At 38.3% G+C, this 14363-nt stretch overlaps 1 protein-coding gene across 4 annotated transcripts in view; it reads left to right on the top strand.

Annotated features, from left to right (window-relative positions):
- Positions 1–14363, top strand: part of LOC149532964 (uncharacterized) — a 224985-nt gene that overhangs the window by 21774 nt on the left and 188848 nt on the right. The window lies entirely within an intron of this gene.

Below are 14363 nucleotides of genomic sequence, written 5' to 3'. Positions count from 1 at the left end.
GGGACAATCCAGGTATTGTCAAAACTCAGCTATTTCAGCAATTCGGGAATCGCTCAATCAATCATCCTTTCCTCTCTTTTTCCGTTGTAGGTAGCCTTGCATGCATTTCAATCTTGCATTTAGATTAGAATAAGTTGCATAATAGAAGTTAGTCTCCTTTTTTAAAAACTGCCTAGGTTGTTTGAAGTGTTGAACAATCTGGTTGCTGGCCTCTTCTGGTCTCTAGTTAAGTGCATACCCCCAAAACTTAAAAACAAAATTCATTACAAATCTTGCATTTTAAAGGGAGTTGTACCTTTCAATTCAGGGGTCTTTGATAGATTACTACACTGACCCATTTTGTTGTTAACTTCTTTCTTTTCCATTAGCTATTGGGCACTCTGAGAGTCGAGGTATAAACCAAAGAATTAAGGAAGACAAGCTGTTAACCAACAGTTTTTGGCGACTCTACTGGGGACTTGTATGTTCAAAGTTTTCTTAGTAAGTCTGTCTGTGGCCTTATTGGATAACTTAAAATTTATCTCTGGGGCGCTCAATTTGTTGAGCTATGCATATTAGCTCATAAGGAGAAATGGTATTGCCTCATGAACGACCAATCTTGGTAGTGCAACCCAACCTCGTTTTCCAAGACGAGCAAGAAGACATAATAAACCAGCTGAATACTCTTGCCTAGAAAAGTCAAAAGTCGCTTGACCAATATTGAAGAGTCAACTTCACCCTTGAAAGAGAAGAGGCCAATGTTGAGTACTGGGAAGGAGTATTACGGGAAAGAAGATTGAGAGAAACGCTCCCATTGTGAATTAAGAAATTCGTCTTGGATCCTAAATATACTAGAAGTGTTTGTGGCAAAGGGCAAATTGATCCATTGTTCTAAGAATTAAGAAAAACTGATTTCCCAATATTGGAAGATCCTCTAAGAAGAGGAAGAGCCTACTCATGGGATCTAGTGTTTCAAGGTATCCATGGAGCTCTTTTTCCTCCACCCTACCCTATTTCTCGGATATGTAGTCATTCCTCTTCTCCTCCTATCTTCCAAGAAGTCTGTTTTCTATTTTACTAAAGGCAAATTGCTTGGTCACGTAGTCTCCCAAGAAGGTATCAAGATCGATCCTGAACGTGTCAGAGCTATCCAATAATTGAATTTGCCGGCAAGCAAATCTGGAGTCAAGTCCTCCTTTGGATAGGTGAATTTCCTGAGACGTCTGTCCCTAATTTCTCTGAAATCACCAAGTGCATAGTTGACATGATGAAGGGTAGACAAGTATTCAAATGGAATGATTCTAGGAGAAAAGCTTTCTATCAAATCAGGGACGCCATAGCTAAAGCTCCTGTACTGGTCCACTTGGATTATACCAAAGAATTCATACTATATTGCTATACATCAACTCACACATTATCCGCAATACTCATACAGGAAAACAGGGAAGGCATTCAAGCACCAATTGCTTTCATGATTGCTCCTCTCAAGGTGCATGAGTTAAGGTATTCTCAAATGGAAAAGCACGTGTATGCAGTGGTAATAGCACTCAAGAATTTTAGGTTTTATGTCTTACACTCACATTTTGTTGTACATGTACCTGATTCGACTGTCAAGAGCATATTAACCCAGCAAGAAAAAGGATGTAATACTAGAGGAGCATGGATAGCCAAATTTCAAAAGTATGATATCAAGTTGAAGCCAATAAAATTGGAGCGAGGAAATGACTTGTGCAAAGTGATTGCAGAAAATGAGGATTTGAGGCAAGAAGAGGAATCCTCAAGAACATTAATGGTTAGTCTTTAAGACCCTTGGTTTTCAAATATTGCCTATTTTCTCACTTACGGAGATTGCCCTGATGGACTAACATACAAGCAGAAAAGAGACCTCAGAGCTAAATTGAGTAAGTATGTCATCTATGATGATCAATTGTACAAGAGAGTAATTGATGGAACTTTCTTAAGATGTGTGGATAAGCCTCAACAAGAGAGATTGCTTCACACATTCCACAATGAGGCCTACAGTGGGCATTTCTCTTCTACAGTTGCAACCTACAAGATTCTGAGGCAGTGCTACTACTAGCCTGGTATGTTTAAGGATCCTTTTAAGTGGGTGGCCAAATGCGATAGATGTTGGATAATTTCTAGCAAGCCTCAGTGAGCTGCCCTACCATTGAATCCTGTAGTAATAGAAGGCCCCTTTCAACAGTGGGGAATTGACTTCATTGTACCAATTAATCCTCCTTTTGTTGGTCACTTATATATTATGACTACTACAGACTATTTTACCAAATGGGTGGAAGCAAATCCCACCAAGAGAATCACCTCTGAACTAGTCTAATTTGTGAGTTTGTCAAAGAGAACATCTTGGTGAGATTTGGGGTGCCACTAAAGCTTGTCATGGATAATGCTACTTTTTTTTTTCTACGGAGATTATAGAGTTTTGTTATGACAACAACATCCACCTCAATCACTCATCAGACGACTTCCCTCAAGGGAATGGTCAGGAAGAATCAAGTAAAAAAAACTTGATCAACATCATGAAGAAATTGGTCTCTGAGAATCAGAAGAACTGGCACAAAAGACTACATGAAGCTCTCTAGGTAGATAGGGTGACACCTAAGAAGACCATTGGCATTTCTCCATTTGAATTGTATACGGAGTTGAAGTTAGCCTTCCCCTACCACTGGAACTATCCATCTGAAAGTTGTAACAAGTGATTGAGGATCCAATATTCCACAATGGTTTGGAGAAGTGAGTCATGTACCCCACTAAGCTGGAAGAAGAACGTGAGAAATTGGTCGACCACATCACAGAGCATTAGAAGCGCATAACGACCTTTGACAAGAAGGCCATGCCAAGGAAATTCATGGAAGGCGATCTAGTCTTGTAATGGGGTAAGAGGCATGAACCTAAAGGTATGCATACTAAATTTGACTCCCTTTGGAAAGGCCTTTTTAGAATTATGCAAGTAAATCAGAATAACTCTTTTATTATGGCCTATCCAATTGGAGAAATCCTATCATTGTCTTACAATGGCCAGGATCTAAAGCTATTTAATGTTCACAATTGAGAGCAGGGAGCACCTACAGTTAGTGCTAGTCTAGGTAGGCTTTTGTTTCTGCTCACTTTGTTCCTTGTTTTCCTAGGTTAGTCTCCCTTTCCGTTGTGTAATTAGTTTAGTTTTGCCTGCTGTAATTTGCTGTTCCGGTTGTGCGAAACCAAAGATTTTCGGTCCCTTCTCAGACATTTGCAATGCCTAAGTCCCCAGTCAGAGCTAGCTATTGCCAACTTTCAATTTTTCCCCTTTGGATCTATAGTTGTTAGTATTCTTTAGGATTTTGTTCAAGATTGCTTATCATGGTAGCCGTTTGGTAACTCACTTCTCATCAAATCCCCAAGCCTTTGACCTTGCATCTTTTCCGAATATCCTTTGCTTTATCATTCCTTATCCCTCTATGTGGGTTTCTTGCCATCCTAGTGCATTCATAATTTAGATAATTTAGGTTTGGTTGGGATGTGTTGTAAGCTTCTTCCCGATGAGAAGTGAGCTCTCCTTGTTTCCGTAACTCCTATCTCACACCAACATTCTCATCTCCTTCAGATTCCAAGTAATCTGACTTGGTTTATTATAAACTTATAGGCCTGGAAAGTAAGTTAAAGGATTTACCAGATACATCATTCAAGTTCTACGACTTAGGTGATCTTCACATAAGGCTTAATTCTCAACCCATCCACCCGATTACCCAGACGCTGAAAGAGAGTGGATTGGGGGAAGCTGCCGTTTTTCCCATGGCTGTGCAGGCTCCAGAGCTAGTCAGAGAATGCATCGAAAGATTGTTGTGAGGTTTTCACACCATCGCCCCAAAATTTTTGGGGACCCCCTTTTATGGTCGCCTTAGTGAATTTTTTGGAGTTGTCCAAAAGTTTTCGATTGGAAAATTTTACACCTTGGACACCTTTGGGCCAAGAGGGATGTGGTTGGATTTACTTTTTCACCCAGTTTTAACTTGATTTTCCGGAACATGTAATTTTATCCTTAGGCCAAACAAATTTCAAAAAGAACATTTTTTCGATGGTTAGAACAATACTTGGTAGGATAAATTTGCAAATTTTGGAGTCGGATTTTCGAAATTGGAAATAATTGTATAGACTTGAACATTTTCAAAATGAAATTTTTTAGATTTAGTTATTTTGAAAAATCTTAAATTTTCTTTTGGTGAAGAGAGATTTTTTTGATAGTGAAATTAAAATTGGAAAATCGATTTTGAATGCAGGAAAAATGATTTTTAGGTTTAAAACTAAATTGCATTGCAAAATTGAAAGTGGATTAAATTGCAAAATCTCATTAAATTGGTTGAAATATTGCCTAGAAGATTTTAAATATTGAAAGAAGTTGGTAAATTAAAATTGAAAATCAATTTTAACTTGCTAAATCCGATTTTAATGATATTTTAATTGTTAAAATGTTTTTAAATGAAAAATTTTGCATCTCCTAGGCTTTCCTCATTTTATTTTGCAATTTTTGGTCACAACCAACAATTGAATGGGTCAATTTCACTTTAAGCTAAGTAATTTTAGCATGGCATTTAAATTTGGGCCATTAGTAAGGATGCTAATTTAATTTTGTTCTCCTCCAGGGCAAGTCGGCCAGCTTGGAGAGACATGAAATTGTGGTATAAGAGGGGCTCCCCCCTTATTTCCTTATTCCACCTTCCTCCTTCATGTGTTGGGCGACATTTCTTGAAGAGGCAATTTTCTTGTTGGAGTAGATTTTCCTTGCCTGGCACCATTTTCCTTCCAATTTGGGTGAATTTCTGCCTTAAGCGATTTGGGAGCAGATTTGAATATTTTCTCTTGCTTGGGCGATTTCTTGAAGTTCTAATTTTTGCTAGAGGATACGAATTTCTGCCCTAGATTTGGGCGATTTTATGTGGTAAAGGAGATACATGATCCAAGATCTGAATTTTTTGGCAAATTTGGGCGATTTCAAGGAGGTCAAAGTTCTGATTTTTGCTCGGGCATCATTATTGGCAAAGAGGCTTGAAATTTTTTAGATTTGATCTGAACTTAAAGAGGGCCCAGTTATTGGTAAAGATAAAATTAAGGTAAAATTCTATTCATTTTAGAGGTGGATTCCACTCTTTGTTCTTGCTTGGTTCGTTTCCCTTATATTCTTCTTGCATTCATCATCCACCACTCATCATCCCACTGGTAGGTTGAAGTTTGGAGAGATAAGTGTAGATTTCGTTATAGGGCACTTGGCAAGGTAGAAATAAGCTAGATCACCCTAGGTTGAAGTTGGGAGATATAAGTGTAGTTCATTCTAAGGTAACGAAGAGGCAGAAATAATTGGTAGTCCCACCCCTAGGTTGAAGGTTGGAGATTGATAAGTGTAGAGATAAGACTTGGCGAGGCAAAGATAAGCTAGATTCCATCGATAGAAAGAAGGTTGGAGATTGATAAGTGTAGTCCATATCATTTAGAACGAAAGGGTAGAAATAAGTGTTTAGGATGGTAGATGTTAGTGCAAGCAAGAACCCAAAGGGAACGAATACCAAAAGGGACATGGAAGACATGATGCCTAAGACCACCTTCTTCTCGAAAGTGAGGCGAATAAGTGACACCAATATCGGTACAGTGAACATGATCCAGTTAAAAGATAGATTGAAGGAAGGGCAATCCCCCATGGTAAAGAAAATCTACAAAAGCGGAATTGGACATGTGGCGGCCTTCCCTCCTACCTTGCCTTGTCCAGAATTGGTAATGGAGTGTGCATATCGGTTTGATATTGTTACCAAGTCCATCATTTTTGATGAAGGGAAGAGAGTGTTAGCCAACATTGGCGGACAAGTGGTCGAAGAAGCATTTAATATTCTCCAGTACAAAGGAATGACAGTGGTAATGATTGATTAGGCGGCCAAGTCATTCTAGGGTAATCAAGAGGCTTTCTTCATTCACCTAAAGCAAAATTGGTTACACGAAGGCAAAAAGGGAGTTACCAAGTCGTCTAAGCTCACCAAGTCAGATTTCAAATCAGAGTATGGCGATCTCATTGTGCTTTTCAGCCAGATCATGGGCTTAGCTCAAGGTATGCAATTTGAAAACTAGATGTATAATTTTATTGATGAAATTGAAAATGGAAAGAGAAGATTTGATTGGGCTAGGATTATAAGCGAGAATTTAGAGTTGCCACTTGGACAGTGCAAAATCAAAAACAATTCTATATGGGGTCCTACCTCTTTTATTTGATTTAGAGGTGGTGAAAATTGAAAAGTGAATCTCAAGGAAGAGTGAATTTCAAGGAAGAGAAAATTTGGAGGAAGTGATTTGAAAATATTTGAGGCTAGGCCAGCCTTGGCTATTCATGCAAACCAAATTTGAATAGGAAGGTTAGAAAAGACCAGAATGGTTAAGGGAACCAAGTTGGTAGATGGAGGATTGAGTACGGTAGAGTCTTGGTTTGTTGCCTTGACTATCAAATTGAGAATACTTGAAGAGGTATAGAAAAAGATTGCACAACACAACCAAGGCTTTGACACTTCTATTTCAACTATGATGAGCGATGTTGGGGCTGTGCTCGATTTTGAAGATATCAATGAGGAGAACGTCAATGTGATAGAATTCGGATCGAGATTGGATGAGTTGGGGAAGGTTGCCATCAAGAAGAAACATTTGAACACCCTTGCCTCCCTCAATGCCTTTATTAGATATGCGAGAGAATATGAGAAAGATCATGAGAAGACACTGTAAGCAGCAAGCAATATGATGAATTCAGTTGAGTTCAATATGAAGCATACACTCTGCCCTCCCATGAAGGAAGTCAACGACATGTTAACCAAGTTCATCACTTTGGCTAAAAAGATGAAAGAAAAGGGTAGAACTATATTAGAAGATCATTTGATGTAAGCCCAAGTGGCAAATTCTCCTTCTTCTTGGGTAGGATAGGTGTCTGATTTTGATTGGCTACCATTTTGGCGCCTTCTCATTGGTTACCACTTTTCCCTTTTTTTCATTGGTCCATTGATGAGGTGGCATCTTTTCATTGGCCTATGGGGTGGCAACCCTAATTAGGGTTTCTAGGATCCAATCTGGATCGTTGATTTTGCCTCTTAATCTCTACCATTGGTTGTAATTTTGGGCCTCTATATAAGGCCATTTGCTCTCATTTGTAAAGGGTTGAAGAAAATTGTTGCTAAGATAATACCAAAATTGCTTCTCTTTATCATTGTTGTGACTTGCATGGTGATTAAGAACACTTGGTGTTATTGCATGGTTTCTACTTCCAATAGTTAGAATTAGATTTCCTTTGAAGTTGTTAAAGTAGATTTTATTTCAAGTTGTTAAGTAAAAGTAAGAGTAGATGGATATTTACATGGTGATATTAGTGCATGTTTGATATGGATCTATAACTAGGCCACTAGCATCCTAGTGGTTTGTTGGGAAGCCTTGTGTGGTATACTAGTCCTTTTCCCTTGAATCATTGCATCTATGGAGGTAGAGTTGCTGGTTAGCTTTCATCAGATTCGATCCCTGTCCATTTGCTAATCTTTCCATTCATAGGAGTAGGAGTAGAATAGTAAGTAGTTTAGTAGTTGGAGTTTTGAAGAAGAAAGTTAGGAAGGCATAAGTCATTTGAACATGCACCCTCCATCATCACCATCAACATCATCTGACATTCATACAAAATCATCACCACCACAATGAGAACTCGAGTCATCCTTGAATGAACAATGTAAGGCCGCCTACGTGATTACCAACAAATCACATCGATATAACTGAGTTAGTATCCACAGGTGTATGGAATATTGGAGTTTTTCTCATGTCTTCATGAGTATTAACTTTTCAAGAGAGGAATTGAGTGTTTGATATCCCATATCAAGTGTTTAATTGCTATATGTTATGTAGTGGTACAAAATTGACATCAACATTATCTGTCGCTAGGAGGGCTGAATTTAAATTCATTCTTGAGAAAATTGGAGCATTGGTGACGGAGGGCTGAATTTGAATTCATTCTTGGATCACCTTTGAAATTGGAAGCATTATTGCCTCCTTGCGCAATCAACATTATTTGGCGCTAGGAGGGCTGGATTGGAATTCATTCTTGGAAAACCATACTGAACGTGTTTAGTTTAAGGACTTGTTGGTATTTAATTATGAAGAAGAATGGTGCTTCCTAGATCAAATCAACCTAGAGCAACTTGGGGAACACTCCAAGACCATATTGTAGCCAATTTGTGCTCAACTGCTTGGGAGGAAAGTGAAAGTACTAGAGAGTATCTGGACAGCATTGACGTATTAAATCAAGAAGAAAGGAAAGCACGAGCTATTGAAAGGCGAATTCAGAAGAAGGTTGGAACATCAAAGAGAACTAGAAAGGAAATTTGAAAGAGAAAGGAAAGCATGAAGACAAACTCAGGTTGCTCTTGAGGAAAATTCAAATTAGGAAAATCAATTGGGTCTGAACTATAGTCAAGTTGGATAGAAGAATTGGGTCTTTCTCCCCCGAAAGGTTTGAGAAATTGCAATTTGATAGAGGCAAAGGATATTGAGGTCTACACCACACCAGGAAGAGGATTTACTTGTCTTAGAATTTCATAAGAAATTAAGGAATCGTTGGGTAACTAATACTTCAAATTTGGCTAGCCCCTCAAGTCAGCCAATTCAAGCTCAAGTCAATCAAGCAACGATGGCTCAACCACCATGGATTCAAAACAATGCCTCACCTATTTCATTTCAACAATATCATGATCTACTGAAGAATTCGGCGGGATTTTGCTCTAAGTTTTTTGTTAATGACCCTAATCGTACAGTAGAGGAGCATATCAAAGTATTTGAAGATGCATTGTGCAACAGAAGGATTCAACATGAGGATGTAGCGTGCAGGCTTTTCCCTTATTCATTGGGGAAAGACCCTTACTACTGGTTCGTCAATCTGCCAGTGTCATCTATAACATGATGGGTTCAGCTTAGAGAAGCTTTTATTGCAAAATTTGGCATGTCCACCACACCATTGGAGTTGCATAGGATATTTGTGGACATTAGGAGACATGATAAAGAGTAAATAAATTCCTTCAACAATCATTTCCACAAGGCCTACACGAGATTGCAAGCCCCTTACACAATGCAGGAGGTGGGTGCTTTAGAAGCATATTATAGTGCCTAAGATAGTCAGACAACTATGTTTACAAGGATGGCGAATCCTGCTCCCACAACGTTGAATGAGGCTTACACAAAAGCAATTGAAATAGGGAAGCAATTGGGCCAACAAGGAATGGAACCCCCAAGTGCTAGGTATTCGAACAATCCAGTTCCACAACTTACTTACTACGCACCTACAAATCAGTTGGTGGTACATTGAGGACCTTCATTGTCTCAGGCACCACCACCAGTGCCAGCTTATCTGCAAAGTGCAAGTTCATCCACAATAACGCAAGAAGAAAATGAGGAAATGAAGGAATTGATCGAGCAAGTCAAGAAGCTATCTACAAAAGTTACTTATTTGAAAAGTCAAAACAACCAACTCCAGTCTTTCCAGAGGAACAATCAAGGAGGTAATCAAGGAAATGATTATCACAGTCATGGTGGAAATTATCAAGGAGGGTATCAGAGAAATCATCAAGAAGGTGGATACCAAAGAAACTATTAGGATAGAGACTACTAAAGAAACAACCAAGGTGGTGGTTATCAAAGGAACTATCAAGATAATACCCATCAAAGTAACAACCAGTCACAAGATCAAGGATATAACAATCAGTCTAACCAAAAGAGGACGTGGAACACAGGCCCAAAAAATGGAAATGTGGTGTCAGCATTGAATAATCAAGCCTCAACGGATAGTAGGCCAGTGGATAGAATATTTCTAGTCGAGTCCGCCATGCCTAAATATTGCAGATTCCATGAGACTGATCAACATTCAGAGTTATGATGTGCTGAGTTCAAGAGGGCATCTAACCTGTTTCAAAACATAATAGATCGTTCAAACAACCAAGATATTAAGGTCACAGGGTATGAAATTGTCCCATCCTTGGGATATGATCAATGCTTGACTTTTGAGGAGATTTCATTTCCACCAGAATTTGAAGCATATGAAGAACACCAAGTGAGATTTTCTCTCGAGTCAGCCAATGGGCCGGTCAGTGAGGTAATATATCAAAATGGGTATAACACTAGGTCGGATTCTTTCCCACCTTTGAGCAACGCTGTTCTAGTTCAAGGGACAGGTAGGAACCAAACATTTCAACAGCCGGCTAGCAATGTAAGGTTTTATCAGAGAAACAATTAGAGGAATGATGGACCCTTCACGTCCTCCATACCTCCAAACAATTTCAATATGCCTCTACACCCCAATGCAAGTAATGTACCAAATTCTTCATGGGATGCACCTGAGTATAGACATGGTAACCATAACAATGGAGGTGGAATACATAGTTCTCAACAAAGTATGCAACAGAACAATCAAGATGTTCGAGGATCACAGAGTGTCCAACCGACACAAGAAGCAAATAGAGGAAGAACAAGAAACAATGCCGTGAATAATGATGAGTTGAAAAGATTAGGACAGAGTGTAGCAGAGGAGATGAAGAAGATCAAAATCAATCTCCCTTTGTTTGAATTGTTGAAGATAATGGAGATTAGAGATACATTCCTTAATAGTTTGAAGGATAACAAATCACAAGGGTCTCACACTCAAAGTGCAATAACACATACTCAAGGGAGGCCTCCTCCTAACTCAATGCATGTGATCCAAGACATTCCAGGAGTGAACGTGACGAATTCATCTCAAGAGATTTCATATAGAGAGATAGAGAACTCTACACAAGAGATTGCATATGGCAGCATTAACAATTTTAACAAACAGCTAGGGCCTCAACTAGTTTATGTAGCTCAAAGATCAATGCCAGTGGAACCACAGACTCAAAGGAGTCAAGGCCCAGAACATAATAAGGAAGTGGTGAAGAAAGAAGTAGTTCAACTGACAGATTTCAGAGTAAAGCCGAAGCAAGTACATAAGACACCCATAGTCTATTATCAAGGGAAAGATGAGCCAGCCCCATTCCTGTTATTAGTCAGGATATTTAGGAAGCTTCTCCATAATTGTTTGATAGATTCAGGAGCATCGAGTAATGTCATGCCTTTGAATATTTGTAGAAGTTTGGGAATGACGCTTTTGGGATCAAACAGGAAAGGTTACCCAATTGGATAAGACAGAAGTGTCGATAGTAGGTGAGTTACACAACATACACATGCAGTTGGCATCTGATCTGAGGATGGAACACATGGTAGATATTTTAGTGGTAGATGTGGCCGATATCTATGGATTGATCCTAGGTAGGGATTGGGCCAGAAGGTTGAATGGATACATGGCAACTGACTTTTCTCACATGTGGCTCCCATGAAGAGGACTGGCCAACCAAATTAGAATCGATAGCACCTGAAGGTTGAGATTGATAGTTACTGAGTACGGGGAATCAAATGAAATATTGTTTGCGGAAACAAGTATGAACACCTATAGACCTAAGAAGACAGAAGTGTTGACAATGAATATCATAAGTGAAGGAAGGGATTCCACTGAGATCCTGATTGAGTCGGATCTAGACACTTCATCAGACGATGGTGAAGGCATGTTCGAGAATTTTAAGAATTTTGTGATTAGAACTATACAACAAGGAGTAGAGTTGGGCAACCGAACACTAGTGAGAGACTTATTATTGCCCAATTGGTGTAGAATCCACAATGCTTTCCATTCGGAATTATCTTGCTCCTTATGCACAGTTTCCTTAGAACAAGTAGAGAAGAGAATCCCAAGGGCACTAAAACAAGATGATCAGCATGAGAAACAGAGGGTCGAAACTTTACAAGTTGATGAAGCAGAAAGTAGCATGATGGGTGAAACAAAGAACCAAATTTCACCACCTAACCTGGAAGTGAAGAGAAACGATGGATTAGACAAGTCCAAGGTCTGCCAAAAGGATCATCAAGAAAGTGATGGAGTATGGACCCTAAGGTTCGATAGTTCCAAAACTAAGCAAGGTGCTGGAGCCGGATTTGAGTTGGTCAGCTTGATAGGGGCAACGTATTAGAAGGAACATAGATTGCAATTCCCATGCACCAACAATATGGCAGAATATGAAGCTTTGATTTTAGGCTTGTTGTGGGCTCTCAAGAAAGGTGCCAAAATACTTCATGTACTTGCAGATTCATATTTAGTAATTGAGCAGATAAAGCAGAAGTTCGCTTGCCATGACAAGAGATTGAAAAGGTATAGAAACAGAGTTTGGGATTTGATAGAGGACTTTGATGCCTTCAATATCAAGTTTAGCTATAGAGCAAACAATCAGGTGGCTAATGCCCTCGCACAAGTTGCAAGTTCACTAGCACCAATTAAATTGGATGGCTTGAAGAAATTTAGGGTTGAGTTAGCATCGGTCCCATCAGTACCAGATAATGTCAAGGACTTCCAGGTGTTTGAAGATGATAGACATATCCTCAAATTCTTGACCAATTCAGATGTGTTCACAGCACAAATCATTGATGGTGAAGCGGATGAAGAAGCAAAGATCGATTTAGAAGGAATTATGAGTTTGAAGACAAATAGTATTCCAAAGGGAATGATTGAGTTAGAAAGAATATTCAACATGGACAAATTCAACAAAGTGCAATATCAACCCATAGGGGGTGATGAATGTGAAAAGGTAAAATTGGGAATAGAGGATTGTCCCAAAATAGTTCATATTGGGAAAGTTTGCACACTAAGGAGAAGGCGGATATACTAAATTTGATGAAGTAATTCCCAGATGTAATTGCTTGGGGATATGAAGATTTGAAAACATATGATCCTTCCATCATCACCATCATCCCAAAGCCCAAGTCATCCTTGAATGAACAATGTAAGGCCGCCTACATGATTACCAGCAAATCACATTGATATAACTGAGTTAGTATCCATAGGTGTAAGGAACATTAAAGTTTTTCTTATGTCTTCATGAGTATTAACTTTTCAAGAGAGGAATTGAGTGTTTGATATCCCATATCAAGTGTTCAATTGCTATATGTTATGTAGTGGTACAAAACTGCAATCAACAGAATCGTTGAGATTGAGATTGAATTCTTGAACTAGGCCTTCCCATCATTCCCTTGCCCTCCTAGCTTCCTCCTCCAATAATTTTCCTTGCAAAACAAGAGAGAGGTTTAATTAAGCTCATGGAATTAGTGAGGAAAAGATATATGAAATCCAAATTGTTTAATGAAATAGAGTTGACATCCAAACAAAGAAACAAAATGAATGTAACGATGGATTCTCTGAAGTGTCAAACCAAATTTCCTCACCCTCTTGCAAATCCCAAGCTCAGATTTTATTGGTGAAATGGCTCCATTCTTACATCTTTTGGTGAGTCCATGTTAAATTCTGGAGAAATACACAAAATTTCAACAGTGTGCCCAGATTTTACCTTACTCTCCCCCTCACCTCTGATATTTTAGAATAAATCTGCCTTTATGCGCAAGAACTCTGCCTCTTGAAGCCCTCAAAATGAACTTCTTTCTGTTACAAATTGTGATGCCTCCGTCCTAGAGTTTGATAATAAATAAATTTATTTAATCACAAAAGAAACAATTAATAAAATGAATAATATAATATTAATTTTGTTATTAAAAACAATCATAAGGAATTTATGACTATCTGTAGTAAGTTATCAATATTTTATTTGTATATTTGTTTGAATGAAATAAATGCTAATTTTGTAATAGATAGGTTTACTCCATGGATGTATTGTGACCTTTAGTGTTTGTGTTATCTTATAATACTTAGTGGTATTATATGTATAAGATTTTCCTGGCCAAGCCATGTTTAACTGTGTCTTAAAACCTCCTTATCCACCATTACCTGAGAATTATTTGCATAGCTAATAAGAAAGCTTAACTCTCATTTTCCTGAGGCATTGACCTCAATTACAATTTTTATTTAAATCGTTATCTATACTAAAATACCATGGTTGACCAACTGATCAAAGAGATTGTTTCCCATACAGACTGAGCAAAATTTCTGGAGGTCCAGTATACGACAAAAATCAACTGAGGATTCATATATAGAAATTAAACATATGGATTGATTTTGTAGACATTACATTTTTTACATTGACATGTGTCCACTTTAGTTTTGTTCTGAAAACAAGCATGAAGCACTTACAACTATCTAAAGTAAGTTATCAATATTTTTTTGGGTGGTGTGTGTTTTTTTTGGATGAAATCATTTATATCATATGATAGAGCATATGTAGTTTACTCCACGGATCCATTTTGCTCTTGGCAAGTTTGTTTTCTTAAAATATTTAGGGCTATTTTTTTGACACAATATCTTATGGACTAGGTTTTCAGTTACCTATTGA

The sequence above is a fragment of the Cupressus sempervirens genome, chromosome 10 (assembly GCF_028749045.1).
Source record: "Cupressus sempervirens isolate cs-2001-9-10 chromosome 10, ASM2874904v1, whole genome shotgun sequence".
NCBI classification, from domain to species: domain Eukaryota; kingdom Viridiplantae; phylum Streptophyta; class Pinopsida; order Cupressales; family Cupressaceae; genus Cupressus; species Cupressus sempervirens.
The sequence above is the reverse complement of the archived record's forward strand: the minus strand, read 5'-3'. Positions and strand labels throughout refer to the sequence as shown.